The sequence below is a fragment of the Gopherus evgoodei genome, chromosome 3 (assembly GCF_007399415.2).
Source record: "Gopherus evgoodei ecotype Sinaloan lineage chromosome 3, rGopEvg1_v1.p, whole genome shotgun sequence".
Taxonomy (NCBI): Eukaryota; Metazoa; Chordata; order Testudines; family Testudinidae; genus Gopherus; species Gopherus evgoodei.
This window is the reverse complement of record NC_044324.1, coordinates 105,225,032-105,244,378: the sequence shown is the minus strand read 5'-3', so window position 1 is coordinate 105,244,378 and position 19,347 is coordinate 105,225,032. Positions and strand designations below refer to the sequence as shown.

Genomic DNA, 19,347 nt, shown 5'->3' with positions numbered 1-19,347 from the left:
TGTTTCCCAGGCCCAAAATCAGCATTCAATAGCTAGAACCTGCCTCATTACCAGCAGGATCTCCAAAGTGCAGGGGCCCACGGTCTGAGAGAATTCTGTGTCCATGTCCTCATCACTCTTGTCGCCGCACTGTCGTAACCGCCTCCTCCTCCTCGCCTGGCTTTGCAGGTCCCAGTTCAGCATAGACTGCACGAGAATGCACGAGGTGTTTACAACATCCATGATTGCAGTATTGATCTGAGCAGGGTCCACGCTTGCCATGGTATGGCATCTGCACAGTTCACCCAGGAAAAAAGGCGCGAAATGGTTGTCTGTTGCTTTCAGGGAGGGAGGGGTGAGGCTGTACCCAGAACCACCCGCGACAATGATTTTTGCCCCCATCAGGCACTGGGATCTCAACCCAGAATTCCAAGGGACGGGGGAGACTGCAGGAACTATGGGATAGCTACGGGATAGCTACCCACAGTGCAACGCTCCAGAAATGGACCCTAGCCTCGGACCGTGGACGCACACCGCCAAATTAATGTGCCTAGTGTGGCCGCATGCACTTGACATTATACAATTTGTTTTACAAAACCGGTTTATGTAAAATCGGAATAATCCCGTAGTGTAGACGTACCCCGGGTATGCCAGCTTCTAGAGGACACATACAATCAATGCCCTCAACACTTGTTATTGAAATATCAATGGCACTTCTTGCAATACTAGCAGTTGCAAAATTCCAATTTTGGTTACAACAGTCTAGCAACCCAAATTTTGCCTGTCATTTCAAATAGAGGAAGGTAATTCTCAAAATCCCATCCTAAAAATGGTTGGTTGGAAACAGCTCACACATGCCACTCCAAAGTCAGTGCTTTCCAGTGGTGAGTGAAAGAGCATTCTCTATTGCTCTCTCACACACAAAATCTGTAGAGTGCTTTGGAAGAATTCTCAATGAAAAGTACTACATAATAGCACAGCAAGCTACTGAAATCTCATTGGGAAGATAATGCAGTGATATTAGATGAAACATAATTGGGATGATTAGGTGCCTTTATAATACGTCATTTAAACAAATAAGAAAGATCCAGAAAAATCAAATGATACCTGTGAAGTCAGAGGGCCTAATTCTCCATCGTGCTACATAAATGTGTATATTAATGCATCAGTTTTATGTATGTATAATTCCATAGACTTCAACAGATTTACTCCAAGGTAAAACCGGTGTAAATGCAGTGGCGAATTCAGTCCCAGATATGTTATTTGTTTTGCTATCTGAAACTAAATTCCAAAAGCCTTAATTATAGCTCTGGCTTTTTAAAGAACTTCTATAAAATATCTTCCCTTTTGAGAAGCTGATAGATAGGTGGGGAAAGATGGAAATTTATGGCATATGAATTATCACTATGAATAGGATGTTTAAACCCCCCATTCCGAACTTCTTATTCTGAACAGCAGATTTTTATGTTCATGTTATGTTTTAAAAATAAAAACTCTGAAAGCAGAAAATCAAACTCAGCATTCTGAGTTGCAAGTGACTACCAACTTTAGAAATCAAGAAGTTTTTATTTTTTCCACTTTGCAAAAATGACAATTTACAATACACATACCACAAATTACTCTTATTTCATAAGAATATTGAAATATTCTGTTCTCTAAATAAAAGAGGCACTTATTACAAAATAAAACAATTTGCAGGTGCCTTTAATCAACTAAGCAGTTGGCAGGTTTTTAACAAAATTACTACTTTTGGTACACAGAATTCTTAAATTAATTCTCGAACTTTAACAATCTTAAATCAGTAAATTGTCTCACCATTGTGGATATATATCTAATCAAGTCAACATTGGAGTAATGTCAACTCAAAAGTTGCTTGCCAAGCATTGAGCACTGCCCTGCAGGCAGCAGCACTTCTAGTTTTATTGTTCCTTCCCTTTGTCTCTCCTGCCTGCCCCAGAACAGAGCTGAACGTGGAAGCAGATAAATACACTGTTGCTCTCTGCCCTACCCTGCAAGAGTTGGGAGAAGAAGCCTATCCCTTTCTGCACTCTTCATAAATAATCTACTGAAGTCAAGTTGCAGAAAAGGCCAACATGACACAGCTCTTTTCTGACTAGGGACTCTGAGCACTATCAGAATACAAATATATTGGATAAATTAGAGGGGAGAAATCATTCTGCTATATAGTAGGGTTGTCAGGTGTCTGGTTTTCAACCAGAACACTCGGTTGACAAGGGACCCTGGCAGCTCTGGTCAGCACCGCTGATTGGGCCATGAAAAGTCCGGTTGGCGCAGGGCTGGCAGTCTCCCTATCTGGCTCTGCCCAGCTGCCGCATGTCCCTCTGGCTCCTAGGCATAGGGGCAGTCATGGGGGTGCCATGCGTTGCCCCGACCCAAGCACTGGCTCCGCAGCTCTCATTGGCTGGAAGCCATGGCCAATGGGAGCTGCGGGAGCAATGCCCGCGGATGGGGGCACCGCACAGAGCCCTCTGGCTGCGTGCTTCTGCCTAGGAGCCAGAGGGACATGCTGGCCGCTTCCCTGGAGCCACCTGAGGTAAGCACCACCCGGAGCCCACACCCCAAGCCTCCTCCTGCACCCCAACTCCCTGCCCCATCCCCGAGCCACCTGCCGCACCCTGAATCCCTCATTTCTGGACCTACCCTGAAGCCCACACCCCCAGCTGGAGCCCTCACCCCTCCCACACTCCCTGTTCGGTGAAAATCAGTGAGTGAGGGTGGAGTAGAGCGAGCGATGGAGTGAGTGGGGGCGGGGTCTTGGGGCAAGGGTGGGGCAGGGATTGGGGCAAGGGTGTTTGGTTTTTTGTGATTATAAAGTTGGCAACCCTATTCTGTACTGGAATACTGACTCCAGTTCTCATGTCTACATTTTGAAAAGGACATTGAAAAATTGGGAAGGGTTCAGAAAAGAGCTGCAAGAATGATTTGAGGTCTGGAAAACATGATTTACAGTGAGAGGTTAAAGAAACTCAATCTAGTTAATCCAAGAGAAAGATAAGAGGTGACTTGATTATGGTCTACAACTATCTACATGGGGAAGAGACTTCTGATAGTAGAAGGCTCTTTGATCTAGCAGAAAAGAGGCAAATGGAGATCCAAATTTAGACTAAAAATAAATTTTTCTTTGAAAACAGTGAGGCAAATAGAACATCGAAATGATTAACCAAAGGTTATGATGAATTCTGTATCACTTAAAAATCAAAATTGGATGTCTTTCTAAAAGATATATTCCATCTCAACCAGAAGTTGGGAGCCTGGTGTAGGAAATTCTATGGCCTGTGTTATGCAGGAGGCCAGACTAGATCATCATAATAGTTCCTTCTAGCCTTAAAAATATATTAATCTATAAGGATGTGCTATGTAGAAAAAACACCATATTAGGAAAGGGTAAGTAATTTAAACAGTCAGTTAGGGATAACCTGGTCCCCTTTCTTCAGGTTCATAAACCCACATATTGGAACTATGAATTGGACAAAGAAGAACAAATTAGACCTATTTGTGTCACATTTCATATGGTTGTAAGTGATTAACACTTTTCAAATTTTTTAAAATGATTACATCTTTATAAGTCTGAGCCTACCATTTCTCTAATTCAGATTGTTTCAAATGTGAAATGTTTGTATCTGACCTATTTTTTCCCTTTAGAAAATTGGTAAGAATTCATGCATAATTGCACTAATGAAAAATCCAGCAGGATTTGAATTTAATAGCTTTGGAGTACAAAAGCCTTATCCACTAGTCTACACAGTCACCTTAGGTAATTTCGGTGGGAATTTACAGACACCATACTCATCTCTAGAGGAAGCCCATATTCTTCCATGACTGCGGTAGAAACTTATTGAGAATTATGAGGACAAGTTAATTAAAAAATTGGATGGAACTATTATGATGTTCAAATTTAAGTGTCATGAACTGGGGAATAATATACCTAAAAAAAGCAAGCCATACTTAGTACAAATTGAAGACTATAAAATAGCATTTTCCTAATTTAAAAATACCCATGAATGAGGCAACACTGGATCTCAGCATATAATTAAAGGGATTTATTCTTATTATATGATATTGGCTTGATTCAGTCTCTAAAAGTCACACATCTGTTCCAGTCCTTAATACTGTCAGACCACTAACCCAGGGTTTTTTTTTTCAAGTTTGGGCCTATAGAAATAGTAGCTGTAATGCTCTTTATTTACCTGGATTTACTTTGAGACTCAATAGGAAATCTGGAAAAATATTATACAGAAGAAGCAGAACAATCACAAAAACAATCTTCTTTCCCTATTTATGTTATGGGGTAAAGAATAATACTCCCCAAATAAAATCCTTCTATTAAAATATTCAATTAATGAAATGTCCCAGCTTTCAGTGGCTGAAGAAAAGTTTGAGCTTTCTGGTAAGGGTTGTTTATTAACTGTTCATTAATTAACTGATTATTAAGGCTCAGATTCAGGAAAGTATCCCTACTGAGGACATCCCTTAAGTATATGCTTTAAAGGTAAGCCAGTGCCTAAGTGCCTTCCTGAATATGGATGGATGTGAGCATGTACTTAAATGTTTTGCTGACTTGGGGTCTGAGAGAGAAAGTGAGTGATTCAGTTTTGTCACATGCATCTGACGAAGTGGGTATTCACCCACAAAAGCTCATGCTCCAAAATGTCTGTTAGTCTATAAGGTGCCACAGGATTCTTTGCTGCTTTTTCAGATCCAGACTAACATGGCTACCCCTCTGACAATAAACTGTCTGTTATGAATAAGGGATAACTGATTATAAAACTCCTTAATTTCTAGAGTAAGAAAAACAAATAGGAAATTATATATAGGTTTTTGTATATTGCCATTCCTAATGTCTGATTTGTGTCCGTTTATCCTTTTCCGTAGAGACTGTCCAGTTTGGCCGATGTACATAGCAGAGGGGCATTGCTGGCATATGATGGCGTATATTACATTGGTGGATGTGCAGGTGAATGAACCAGTGATGGTGTGGCTGATCTGGTTAGGTCCTGTGATGGTGTCGCTGGTGTAGATATGTGGGCAGAGTTGGCATCGAGGTTTGTTGCATGGATTGGTTCCTGAGCTAGAGTTATTATGGTGTGGTGTGCAGTTACTGGTGAGAATATGTTTCAGGTTGGCAGGTTGTCTGTGGGCAAGGATTGGCCTGCCACCCAAGGCCTGTGAAAGTGTGGGATCATTGTCCAGGATGGGTTGTAGATCCTTGATGATGCGTTGGAGGGGTTTTAGCTGGGGGCTGTATGTGATGGCCAGTGGAGTCCTGTTGGTTTCTCTCTTGGGTTTGTCTTGCAGTAGGAGGCTTCTGGGTACACGTCTGGCTCTGTTGATCCATGCGGGTGCCCATAGCAGTGCCCCACAATATGCCAATATCTTCATGGCCGACCTGGAACAACGCTTCCTCAGCTCTCGTCCACTCACACCCCTTCTCTATCTACGCTACATTGATGACATCTTCATCATCTGGACCCATGGGAAGGAGACTCTGGAAAAATTCCACCATGATTTCAACAGCTTCCACCCCACCATCAACCTCAGCCTGGACCAATCTACACGGGAGGTCCACTTTCTTGACACCACGGTGCAAATAAGTGATGGTCACATTAACACCACCCTATATCGAAAACCCACCGACCGCTATGCCTACCTTCATGCCTCCAGCTTCCATCCCGGGCACATCACACGATCCATTGTCTACAGCCAAGCACTGAGGTACAAACCGCATCTGCTCTAACCCCTCAGACAGAGACCAACACCCTACAAAATCTCCACCAAGCATTCTCAAAACTACAATACCCGGCATGAGGAAATAAGGAAACAGATCAACAAGAGCCAGACGGTACCCAGAAGCCTCCTACTGCAAGACAAACCAAGAGAGAAACCAACAGGACTCCACTGGCCATCACATACAGCCCCCAGCTAAAACCCCTCCAACGCATCATCAAGGATCTACAACCCATCCTGGACAATGATCCCACACTTTCACAGGCCTTGGGTGGCAGGCCAATCCTTGCCCACAGACAAACCTGCCAAACCTGAAACATATTCTCACCAGTAACTGCACGCCACACCATAATAACTCTAGCTCAGGAACCAATCCATGCAACAAACCTCGATGCCAACTCTGCCCACATATCTACACCAGCGACCCCATCACAGGACCTAACCAGATCAGCCACACCATCACTGGTTCATTCACCTGCACATCCACCAATGTAATATACGCCATCATATGCCAGCAATGCCCCTCTGCTATGTACATCGGCCAAACTGGACAGTCTCTACGGAAAAGGATAAATGGACACAAATCAGACATTAGGAATGGCAATATACAAAAACCTGTAGGAGAGCACTTCAACCTCCCTGGCCACACTATAGCAGACCTTAAGGTGGCCATCCTGCAGCAAAAAAAACTCAGGAACCAGACTTCAAAGAGAAAACTGCTGAGCTTCAGTTCATCTGCAAATTTGACACCATCAGCTCAGGATTGAACAAAGACTGTGAATGGCTGCCAATTACAGAACCAGTTTCTCCTCTCTTGGTTTTCACACCTCAACTGCTAGAACAGGGCCTCATCCTCCCTGATTGAACTGACCTCGTTATCTCTAGCTTGCTGCTAGCACACATATATATACCTGCCCCTGGATATTTCCATTACATGCATCTGAGGAAGTGGGTATTCACCCACGAAAGCTCATGCTCCAAAACGTCTGTTAGTCTCTAAGGTGCCACAGGATTCTTTGCTGCTTTTACAGATCCAGACTAACACGGCTACCCTCTGATACTTGACACCTTTTCTTTGTACTTGCTCTAAATCCCAGCTATTTATTACAATGCCAAAGTCTTTAACTGTAGGATCCAAATGTTTGTGGGTTTTTGCTATAATGGTAGAATTTGGGTTTGCTTCTCTTTGGGGAGGAGGAATGTTTGTTGCAAAATACTTTGCTATGGTCTGTATTTGACACACAGGGCAGGCAGGGTGCTGGAACAATTTTTATTGTGGGGTTGCTGAAGGTGGAAACTAGATATTTGGGTTACTACTACTTCAAGCTGGGGGGCATGGCAGCATCCCCAGCACCTATGATGGCAGATGTTCATTATCTTGCATGCAATCAAATAGTTGCTGGGAGTAAAGGTGGTCAGAAATTTTTCACCTAAGTATTCTTCTGATAAAAGTGCTGTTTTCATCAAAATGAACACCTTTCAAATGTTTTTGATTGACAACAATGACATTTTATAAAAAAAAATTGAAAAAAAATTTTCTGACCAGCTTTGCTCCCAGCATCTGTGTTAGAATGCACACAATATACTAGATACTGCATTTTGATCAATGAAATATTGTTTTGGAAAAAAAAACAAGATGTTTTGACATTATGTCCAGTTTTGCCATTTGTTTCAAAATGATTTTTCAAATTCAATATACACCTCTACCTCAATACGTGACCCAATATAACACAAATTTGGATATAACGGGGTGAAGCAGCGCTCCAAGGGGGTGGGGCTGTGCACTCCGGCAGATCAAAGCAAATTCGATATAACACGGTTTTACCTACAATGCAGTAAGATTTTTTGGCTAAGGACCTTGTGATCTCAGGGTAGAGGTGTATATAGGATTAAAATTTGACTGATGTAAGATCAACCCATTTTATTTTTTATTTAATTTCACTGGAAATTTTTGAAATATATTTTGATTTTGCTCTGTTTTGGAATTATTTATTTTTCAAAATTGCAGATTTTCCCATTAAATGGAAAATTTGGTTTCTGGTTGTTAGATATACATAAATAATGAACATTTTATTTAACCTGCCACCAAACCTGCCAAGAGAGACTGGTGGACACTGCACTAGTAGAATATGGAATTGCGTTGAATATTTGTGGCCCTAATATAAATTGTATTGCTACTGCAAGGTGCTACTATATAGAAGTGGTGCAATGACAAAGTTTCAGAAGTGGTCTCTAAATTTGGTGGCCCAATTTAAGACCCACACGGGGTGATTTTCAGATATATCCTGGTAATAGGAACTCTAGAAATACATAGGTAAAACTTTGGCAGAAATATTATGCACAAGTGAAACTAACAGTGGGTTAGACTTACACTTGTCTTCTAAGTAATATCCTTTTACACTCCACACATTAGTTGAAATTTTAGTTGAAGTTTACAATTTTGGAACCAGTGCTTTGGCTTTGCATTTCAATGCACTTTGTTTATACAAGATCCGCTTTGAGGTCTCTCTCCTCCCACCAAATTAAATTTGCTGTGTAGCTAACCCTACCCATTGGGACAAAAGAACCTAGAAAGATCAGAGAATCGTGTGTAGTGCCAGTCCAGACATTGAAATGTAAAGCTATCTTAGACTTTCACAGTTGCAATACAAAGTGGCTGTGACCAGTGCCATTTGTACAAAGAGTAAAGTTGTGCATGGCTCCACTCATCATTGTATTTTACTTACAGCAGAAACATACTAACTGAAAAGGCAGATTCCAGTGAAGATCTATGTGCTGAATCATCTGAAGTGAAAGTAAAATAACTAACCTCTAAGTTAGTCTGTATCATGCCAACATGTCCAGCTTGAGACAATGTGTAGGTTAGTTCTGTTTGATGGACAGAAACCAAGAGACTTCCCACCTCCATAATAAGGGTTTGTCTACATGGGAAACTTATATCATTTTAAGCTAGGGTGTGAATTTAAATGGATATACCTGAATAACCCCCGTATGGATCCTCTTATTCCAATGTAAGAGGGCATTTTTAATTTATGTCACTTGGAATGGAGGTTAAGCTAAACCAAAAAAGCCACTGTTATGCCAAATGAGAATGTCCACACAGTTAACAATTATTCAGGATTAACTACAGGTAATTCTATTCTGCGATCAGAGATGTTCCTGGAGCAAGCATAGACAAGCATGTTTTGAATTTAATGTACTCCTCTATGGCTTTACAGTTTAAATGCACAGCCTATCTTAAACTGGTATAGCTTTCCTTTGTAAACAAGCACTTAGAACTCCACTGGTCTAAAACTATAGCATAGTTCAATGACACAGTGGCAAGTGAAGCTGAGCAGCAATATAAAACCACAACAAATATGATCATCATCGTGTTTAGAGGCTGTTTGCTATTAAACTTTATCCTCCTAACTTTGATAGTTAAATACTACCTTAAAAATAAGGGCCGAGGCATCTTTGGATCACTCAGACACACAGCACTTACACAGCCAGTTCTTAATGGCACTTACAGTGAAAATTTATATTAAGTACAGAACAGGGACTTCCAGATGAGAGGAGCTCATACTGTTCCTGTTGTCTTCACCAAGAGGAGACTATCTTTGGCTCACCTAATAAAGAAGTGACCTTTGAACATGCAACTGTCAATTTGGGTCTCTGCTGCATTAATATGCAGATCACACACTCACCAAGGCCAGACACTAGATAGGACTCAGCTACTTCCAAGAGTCCATTCCAGTTTCTGTCCACAAGAAAACTGGCAGCAACTGGTGAAGGATAGGATCAGCCTCATAATCAATTCCTTCCAGCTGAGACCCACTTAACAGGGGAACTCTACTAATTGATTAGCATCTATCCAGTGATCGGCTACTAGAGGTCAAACACAATAAATGACATTGTTGATCATTCTTATTTTAAAAAGTTGAGAATCAGTGACGTAGGCATTTCATAATTATTTAGCCAAAACTTCTTCTGTATGTCACACAGTATGTTGATTACTACTAGGCTAACAAACCTTTTGCATCCAGAGGCAGCTGCTGTGGCACTTGGATTGATTAGCACAAATTACCAAATATTTGAAGGTAGTAACCAATCCATCCTGTACAATCTGTGCCAAGTTATGCAATATATCGTAACTTTGAAAATTTATCAGTCTAAATCTGATTTCAAAATACTCAAAGCCCAGGACCAGATGACTTCTGAACATTTGTTGGGAGAGAAATGACTAGAAATTGCATTTATTAAACAAAAGCAGTATTCTTGGACTAAACATTCCCTTGTTTCGAGGGATATACAAACCAATTCCCATGAAATCAAAACCATCCTCCATCTTTGCCAGAAAGTAGAACCAACCACAAATACTTTTCTTTGTTCAAAGAAGGCATTTGTTTTTTGCATCCTGATTTCATCAAATCTGGAAGAAGAAACAGCCCAAGGAGAAAAACAACAACTCTTCTCTTATTTCCTGAAGCAAATATCCACTGAAAATTTCCTGAAATGATTTCAGGAGACTTCAAGACCAAAGAGACTTTGTAAAATATCCTGTGGTGTAAAGGGTACTATATGAAAATCTAAGATATTACCATGTTGTTTTTACACAAGTCCAAATGCCAACAAAGAAGTCTCAACTGGTTCTTTTTCAAAAGATAAAAACCAAAACTTTATGAATCAATATGTGCATGCACAAGCAGTTACTGCAGGTACCACATACCAGACTTCTGTTTTCTTGCAAAAGTCACGTAATTTAATTTTAACATTTTACTGAAATATATGCCTTCCCCCCAGGCCAGAACTGTAGCATGGTCATTGGTTTGCTTTTGTTCACAGTATAGCTAGTGTGCGGCACAGAGACCTACAGTGATACATAAGGCCAAATTAAGCATGATTTAAGTACCACCACCACATTTTTATCCATATATACACTTGAGGGGATATGGGAGGAACAAAACATCATTTGAACCTCTCCCTAGTGAATGCAGCCACAGCTTAATATTGAGTGTGAGAAAAGGAGAAAGATGCACAATAGAGAGGTTGCTAAGAACTACAGAATGGTGATAATAAATACAGTGAAGAGAAAGAAAAGGTAAAATGTGTTAAGAGGGAGAAAAATATAAGTAGTACGGGCAATATTTCATATAGCCCCTTCTATCTTTACCTATGAATAAAAAAATATTTTTGTAGGCTGGGGTGGAGGTATCTCAGGTCAGCTCACAAAGAAGAATGGGTTACTCCTTCTTTTTGTATCTGCAGCTAGCAAACCAGAATTTACTTAAAGTTCAGATCACATTTAACCACCCAAAAATCTGTTCACCCCGTCCCTATACAATTATTTTGTGTTTACTTGTTATAACTATAGATTCTGTTTTCACCTTATCCTTTCAGCATGGAAATCAGGGTTCCTGTACAATACTATCAGTCCACGTCTGCAGAGGGGACTACACTCTTAAGTGAACTTCAGTGACACCTCACAATTAAAATGTCAGTTTAATATTCCTGCCACCACCTTGCAAGAACACTTTTTCCTTCAGTTTGTTGTTGAGATTGAGATGGCATCTAAGTACATCTGGAATTTTATCAAGATATTTCCATTTCATATTGGCTGGAGTAACAACACTAAGAACCATAGTTAATCCCTGTAGTTTTGCCTGACAAAAGAGAAGGCTGGATTTGCAAACTGGAGAATGTAGCGAGTCGGTGTGGCTCCCCTCCTGCCCAGGAGAGGGCGCGCCCCACCAGACACCTGAGTGGGCGGGGCTAAGGAGTGGTGAGCCCACCCCTCAAAGGGTCAGGCAGCGACCCAGAAGTACAAAAGCTGGCCATCAGAGCTCAGTGAAGCCCAGCCACTGCCGAAAGCAGACCTGCCGCAGGGAGCTCGTGACTGGGAAGCCACTAGGACCCAGGGCAATCGCCCTGACTGGAGCTTCTGCGCACCCGCTACTGGGAGGAGCCACCAGAGCCTCCTCATCCCTGCTGTTACCCCGAGGAACCCCCAGAGCAAGCCTGGCTGGATTTCCCAGAGGAGCTGCCGGACCTACCACCCAGCCCTGGCCGCGAGGAGCCCATGCTGCTGGACTTCCCGGGGGCTGACGCCATGGACCAGGTAGGCCCGGAGGGGGAAATTGGAAATAGCCCGGGGGCAGCCGACCCCAGTCAGGCTGCAGACGTACCTGTGCCTATGTCAGTGTGTTTCGGTCAGGATCCCCACTGACCGTCAGCGGTGATAGTCGCTGCTAGGGCCCCAGGCTGGAAGGCAGTGGAGTGGGAGGGCCTGCGTTCCTCCTGCCACCCTCCCAAGGGTGGCAGACTCCCCCTCTCCCTGGCCTGAGGAAGCCCTTAAGACTATTTGTTTGCTCGGCCCCTGCTGAAGGGCCTGAGCCCTAAACTGCTTGTTGCCCCGCCCTGAGCCAGGGCCTGGGCTTTATAAACCTGAACTGCTGGTTGCCCCACCCTGCCCAGGGGCCTGGGCTTCTAGATTGTTTGTTTGCTCCGCCCTGAACCAAAAGGGCCTGAACTCCCAATTGACTCTGTATTGTCACTCACCCCTGAAGCAAAGGGCCTGAGCTCCCAATTGACTCTGCATTGTTGCTCGGCCCTGAAGCAGAGGGCCCGAGCTCCCCCCTTGACTCTGTATTGTTGCTCGGCCCTGAACCCAGGGCCGGAACTTTGACCTTTGTGTTTGTTGCCCCAGAACCTGCCTGGCCCGACTGAATGTAGCGAGCCGGTGTGGCTCCCCTCCGCCTCTCAGAGAGGGTCAAGCCCCAGTCCCACACCTTTACAGAGAAATTAAGCTTTGTTTCCTGAAGGTGTGCCACTGAGTGGGCAATAGCAGGCATGAAAACATTAGACATGATTTCTGAAGCACTTCTGTTCCGATTGTACTTGCTTTTCTGTGTTTTACCATTCAGTGAGATTATGGGCACCTCTTGATGTATTCAGCTGTCACAAATTGGAAACACTCCAGATGAATAGAGAAAACTTACCTTTAAAGACTTCCGAAATGTTGTGGGTAATGCCATATAATTATTAAATCTTTCATTATTTTAAAAGCAAAATACTATGTTAATGCAATTTTGAAACTGAAAGCCAGATTCTCAGGAGGTATGAATCAATGAAGTGCCACTGAATTCAATAAAGCTATACTGAGTGACTCCAGCAGAGGATCTGGCCCAGAAAATGTAACTGTCCAACGACAGTCAGGAGGCTGAGGCTATGTCCACTCTTGGAGCTGGGAGTGTAATTTCCAGCTCATGTAGACGTACTTGGGCTAGCTCTGAAAGAGCTAGTGCACTAAAAATAGTCGTGTATCTGTGAAAGCATGGGCAGCGGTGAGCGGCAGCATAAGCTATTTGCCTGAGTATGTACCTCTGGGCCCAGGTGGTTTTGTACTAAGGGCAGCTAGCCTGCAACACCACCGCCACTTGCCACTACTCATGCTGCCATGGCTATAGCTCTATTTTTAGTGCATTAACTCACTGAGACCTGGGAGTCACAATCCTACCTCCACGTGTAGATGTAGCCTTAAGGTTAAAGCTCCAACGTCAATCTTTAACATGCCACCTTGTACATGTACATACCCGTTAATAGAGTCCCTCATATGTCCACAAACCATCTATGCACCAATACAAATGCTATATAACATGGATTCCATTCCTCCTCCCTGACACAACACGGCACAATCTGCACACCGTTTTCCCTTAACGGTTGTACAGGGACAGCAGCCTTGAATTGTGACTGGAGCTCCATGGGACTAGAGCTGCTGGAGTACAAGATATAAATATGGTATTACTGTGTATGAATAAACTTAGGCTAGAAATTGGAAGAAGTCTTAAGAGTGAGGTTCTGGAACAGCATTTCAGTAGGAGTAGAGGGGGCAAATAATAAAACTAGTTTTAAGATGGATTTTCATGAATTTATGAATGGGATTATAGGATGGAGTTGTCCGCAATAGCAGACAACTGGACTGGATGTCCCAGGAGGTCCCTTCCAGTCCTACATTCCTTAGAATTCCATTTCACAAAATTCAGATTTCATCATTTTCCCCCATTCCAATGCAGAACAAAATCTATACCTTCAGAAAACTTTCATTAAAAAAAGACCCACCACAGAATAGCCAATAGCCCAGCTTGGATAGGCACAACCAACAGCCCAGCTAGGACACTCAACTGGGATGTAGGCAACCACATTCAAGTTCCTGTGCAGAATCAGACAGGTGAGTGCCCTAACCACCAGGCTAGTCTCTCTCTCAGTTCGCCCTGTTGGAGATGTTCCACTTTGTGTAATTAAATATTCATCAGGATACAGAGACTGACTATGACCTGGTGGTTGGTTAGGGCATTCACCTAGGATGTGGGGTACCCAGCTTTAAGTCTCCACTTTGAATCAGGCAAAGTGGGGACTTGAATATGGGTCTCCCCACACCCCTGGTGGGCACTCTAACCAATGGGCCTATTGGCTATTCTTGTGGGGGCGGGTGGTGATGTCTGTCTGACTCTCTCGCACTCTTGTGGGTTTTTTTTTTACCAAAAATTCCATTCTGGAACTAAGAAACCTACTGGACAACATTTTTGTTTAAACTGATACGGTTCTTTGAAAAGTTTGTTTTTGACAAATCAGCGTTTTCTAATGGAAAACCGTTTTAGTCAAAAAATTCCCAACCAGCTTGAACAGAGACTTCCTGAGAGACTCATAGATTTAGTTCATTTTACAGCCTCCCGGTACTAACTGGCTTTCAAGGTTGGACATTTAGCTCTGCATATGTATCTAAAGTTATGGTAAAAAGTGTAGCTTAATGGAAATTACCAGTGGTTATTCATTGTGCCAATATTTTTAAAAAGGTAAATGGATGACACAGGTAACTATAGGCCAGGTAGGTTGACACCGTTCCCAGGCAAAGCAATGGAAAATGCTGATTGGATTCGAATCAGTGAAGAATTAAAGGATGATAGCAAAATCAATACCAATTTTATGGAAAGTAGGTTCTGTCAAACAAATTTGATATCGTTCTTTAATTAGCTTAAAAGTTTGGTTCACAAAGGTAACTGTACTGACATAATATATATAGACTTCAGTAAGGCATTTTTATTATAAAATTAGCAGTAAACGAACATAGCACATATTAAATTGCACTAAAACCCAGTTAACTGATAGATCTCAAAAAGCTGTAGTAAACGGGGAATTGTGATCTAATGGAGAAGTTTCTAGGGGGATCTCGCTGGTGTCTTTTCTTGGCCCAATATCTTTGTGATTTATCTGAACTAAATTATAAAATTGTTACTGGAAAAAATTGCACATGCCACAAAAATTGATGGAGTGGTAAATAATGATATGTACCAGGCAGTTCTACAGAGTAATGTGGATCATGTGGTAATCCAGGCTTACGTGAACAACATGTATTTTAATACAGCTAGATTTAAGGTCTTACACCTGAGAATCAAGAATACAGATTCCATTTATAGGAAGGAGAACTATATTTTGGAAAACAGCTACTCAAAATTTTGTGGTCCATAATGAACAATCAACTGGATCTTTTAGTGCAATGTGGTGGCTAAGAGAGAAAATATAACCTTTCAATATATAAGCAGGGAATACAGAATGAGAGTGGTATACCAGTGTATACAACATTAGTGAGACGGTTATTGGGATTCTATATCTAGTGTTGAAAATGGGAAAAGGGTTCTAAAGAGAATTGTATGAATTATGTGATATCTAGAAAACCCGCCATATGAGGAAAGACTTAAGAACATCCATTTTTTTAGTTTATAAAAAAAATATGAAGAGGGAAGTTGATGATGGTCTGTAAGAATGGGCAGAAGACTTCTGGTAGTAGAAGTTTTTTCAATCTATCAGAAAAAGGCATAACAAGAGCCAGTGACTAGAATCTGAAGCTAGACAAATTCAAAAGAGAAGAAAGGTGCGAATTTAGTAAAGATACTTAATCGTTGGAATAATAAATGTAGGATATGATGGATTCTCTAGCTTTTGAAATCTTTAAATCAAGAATTCCTGTCTTTCCAAAAGATATGCTATGCTATGCTGTAGCTCTACCGGAAGATATAGACTTAATGCAGGAATTACTTAGCGAAAGTAAAAAACCTGGAATATGCAGTATATCAGACTAGATGATAAAAATTATTGTAGCCTTAAAATACAGGAATCTGTATGTCAGACAAATAAATATGTAATTATCTACATAAGAATATACCACAAGTATACGGGAGAAATTGTCACAGCAGAAATCCCTTTGGCTGTTTTATCTCCATTCAATGCATAGGAGTGTTTTCTCCCTCAGTGGGATCTGTCATTTTAAAGATACTGGCCAGCAGAGGCCCTACTTGAAGATGCAAAATTGTCTTGAAAGAAGAGACTTTCCCATTAGAAAACCCTGGAAATCAGTGAAGGTACATGCAACATTCTTTTTAAAAACTGGGTTATTTAAATTTATGGTTTAACAACTGTTATTTGCAAAGTTAAAAAAAATAGAATTTTAAAATAAATTATATAACTTATTTTGTAACATCTTTCTAATTTCCAATACTTGCTACTTTCTTCTTTCAATCCAACTCTACATGTCAAAATTGTCAAGATGACAGCTTCCTGTGATTACTCTTATTTTGTTTCTTCTTTCACTACTTCCCCGCAATCACACTAAATAAATATAAATATTTATATAAGCTTTTCATAACTATTGAATCTATCCTCACTTTAAACTTATTCTGACATGCTGACATATAAAGACTATAAATGAAAAAAAATGACTAATTAGCATGTTTAAATCTCTAGTAATCTAATATTTTATCCTAAGGTTCAACATTTTCTACTGAAAACCATACTAGCTTCTGAGATTTCCAAATAAAGATAATGTTAATATGAAATAAGTGATTGAGATATAATCTTCCTTTTTATTTCATTAACGTCTGATAATTCCAAAACTAATGTGGCCAAATCAGCACCTTCCATGAAAAAAAAATGTGTGAAAGGTGAAAAATTAAGGCCATTCCCTCAAACTCTCAAGTGAATAATTTTGTATTATTATTATTAAGTAGTAGTAGTAGTAATAATAGTAGCACTACTAGTAGTACAGTAACTCCTCACTCCTCGTTGTAGTTATGTTCCTGAAAAATGCTATTTTAAGTGAAATGATGCTAAGTTAATCCAATTTCCCCATAAGAATTAATGTAAATGGGGGGGTTAGGTTCCAGGGAAATTTTTTTTGCCAGACAAAAGACTATATTTTATATATGTATACACACACACACACACAGAGAGTATAAGTTTTAAACAAACAATTTAATACAGTACACAGCGATGATGATTGCGAAGCTTGGTTGAGGTGGTGAAGTCAGAGGGTGGGATATTTCCCAGTGAATGCCTTACTGCTAAATGATGAACTAGCACTCAGCTGAGCCCTCAAGGGTTAACACACTATTGTTAATGTAGCCTCACACTCTACAGGGCAGCAGGAATGAAGGGAGAGGAGAGAGCATCGCAGACAGAGACCAAGACACACACTGTGTGTGTGAGAGAGAGATGTGCATTGCCCCTTTATGTACATTGAGCCCTCTCTAAGTACACTGCCTTTTTAAGTAGATCAGCAAGTTGAGACAGCAGCTGCTGCCAGCAAGCTCCCTCCATCCTGAGCCCTGTTGTATCCCCTTGTCCTCCCCGCTCTGTGGAGATGGGGTACAGGAGTGGGGAGGAGACGAACACCCTAACATTAGCCCTCTTCTTCTCCCCCCCCCACCCCTGCACAGCAAGCAGGAGGCTCTGGAGAGCAGCTTCAAAGCACAGGGCAGGAGCAGCACATGGCAGTGGCGGGAGGGACATCTGAACTGCTAGCAATTGAAAGCCTGCAGGATGGCTGCTGCACAGGGAACTCAGGGGAACGGGGAGCTGATGAGGGACTGCCAGTCCACCCTGGTGCCAAATCTCCACCAGCTAGCTCCAACAGGCTGCTCTTTCTGCAAGCAGTGGACAAAGCCGTAGGCTGTGAAACGTTACAAGGGAGCACTGCGCAACTTTAAATGAGCATGTTCTCTAATTGATCAGCAATGTAACAAGGAAACAACATTAACCAGGATGACTTTAAGTAAGGAGTTAGTGTAACTTAGCACTCTGGAGCCCTAGTCATGGGCCAGGACCCCACTGTGCTAGGCACTGAACAAACAGAACAAAAATACAGTCCCTGCTCCAAGGAGTTTACCATCCAAGAATATGACAAGAGATAAGCAAAGCTTTTGATTCGGTCTCCCACAGTATTCTTGCCAGCAAGTTAAAGTAGTATGGGCTGGATGAATTGACTATAAAGTGGATAGAAAGCTGGCTAGATCATTGGGCTCAATGGGTCGTGATCAATGGCTCCATGTCTAGTTGGCAGCTGGTATCAAGCGGAGTGCCCCAAGGGTCGGTCCTGGGACCGGTTTTGGTCAATATCTTCATTAATGATCTGGAGGATGGCATGGATTGCACCCTCAGCAGTTTTGCAGATATCACTAAACTGGGAGGTGTGGTAGATACACTAGATGGTAGGGATAGGATACAGAGGACCTAGACAAATTAGAGGACTGGGCCAAAAGTAATCTGATGAGGTTCAAAAAGGACAAATGCAGAGTCCTGCAGTTAGGACAGAAGCCTCCCATGCACTGCTATAGACGGGACCAAATGGCTAGGCAGCAGTTCTGCAGAAAAGGACCTAGGGGTTACAGTGGACGAGAAGCTGGATATCAGTCAACCTTGCTAAGAAGACTAACGGCATTATGGGCTTTATAAATAGGAGCACTGCCAGCAGATCGAGGGACATGATCATTCCCCTCTACTCGGCATTGGTGAGGTCTCATCTGGAGTACTGTGTCCAGTTTTGGGCCCTACACTACAGGAAGGATGTGGAAAAATTGGAAAGAGTCCAGCAGAGGGCAACAAAAATGATTGGGGGCTGACTTATAGGAGCCCCCAATGACTTATGAGGACAGACTGAGGGAACTGGGATTGTTTAGTTTGCAGAAGAAAAGAATGAGGGGGGATTTGATAGCTGCTTTCAACTACCTGAAAGGGGGTTCCAAAGAGGATGGATGTAGACTGTTCTCAGTGGTAGCTGATGACAGAACAAGGGATAATGGTCTCAAGTTGCAGTGGGGGATGTTTAGGTTGGATATTCGGAAAAATGTTTTCACTAGGAGGGTGGTGAAGCACTAGAATGGGTTACTTAGGGAGGTGGTGGAATCTCCTTCCTTAGGAGTGTTTAAAGGTCAGGCTTGACAAAGACCTAGCTGGGATGATTTAGTTGGGGATTGGCCCTGCTTTGAGCAGGGGGCTGGACTAGATGACCTCCTGAGGTCCCTTCCAACCCTGATATTCTATGATTCTATAAGGGTGGACACAGATATGGAGGGGAATAAAGCAAACAATGACAACAAAGGTCCACATGATAGGCAGTGGTCTCAACACTCCAGCAGCCTAACCATTGAGAAGTTTTCTGTAAGCATCATGGCAATACAGTTTTGAGAAGGGAGCATGAGGCGGTTTTGCGAATCTTTATCTAAAGGGCTTCCCACGTATGTAGGGCCGCACAGGAGAAAGTACAAAGAAACTGCTTTGAATATTTATTACAAAATGGGTAACGGAGGCTAACAC

The 19,347-nt window shown here is 42.0% G+C and overlaps 1 protein-coding gene and 1 long non-coding RNA gene across 3 annotated transcripts in view; one reads left to right on the top strand and one right to left on the bottom strand.

The window, feature by feature from the left end:
• NKAIN2 (sodium/potassium transporting ATPase interacting 2) overlaps positions 1–19,347 on the bottom strand; it is an 817,962-nt gene that overhangs the window by 345,089 nt on the left and 453,526 nt on the right. The gene's annotated exons all lie outside the window — the stretch shown is intronic.
• On the top strand, positions 1,233–18,023 carry LOC115648523. The gene is made up of 3 exons (XR_003999581.1): positions 1,233–1,244; positions 17,041–17,044; positions 17,940–18,023. It is a non-coding gene; the product is annotated as an uncharacterized LOC115648523 (long non-coding RNA).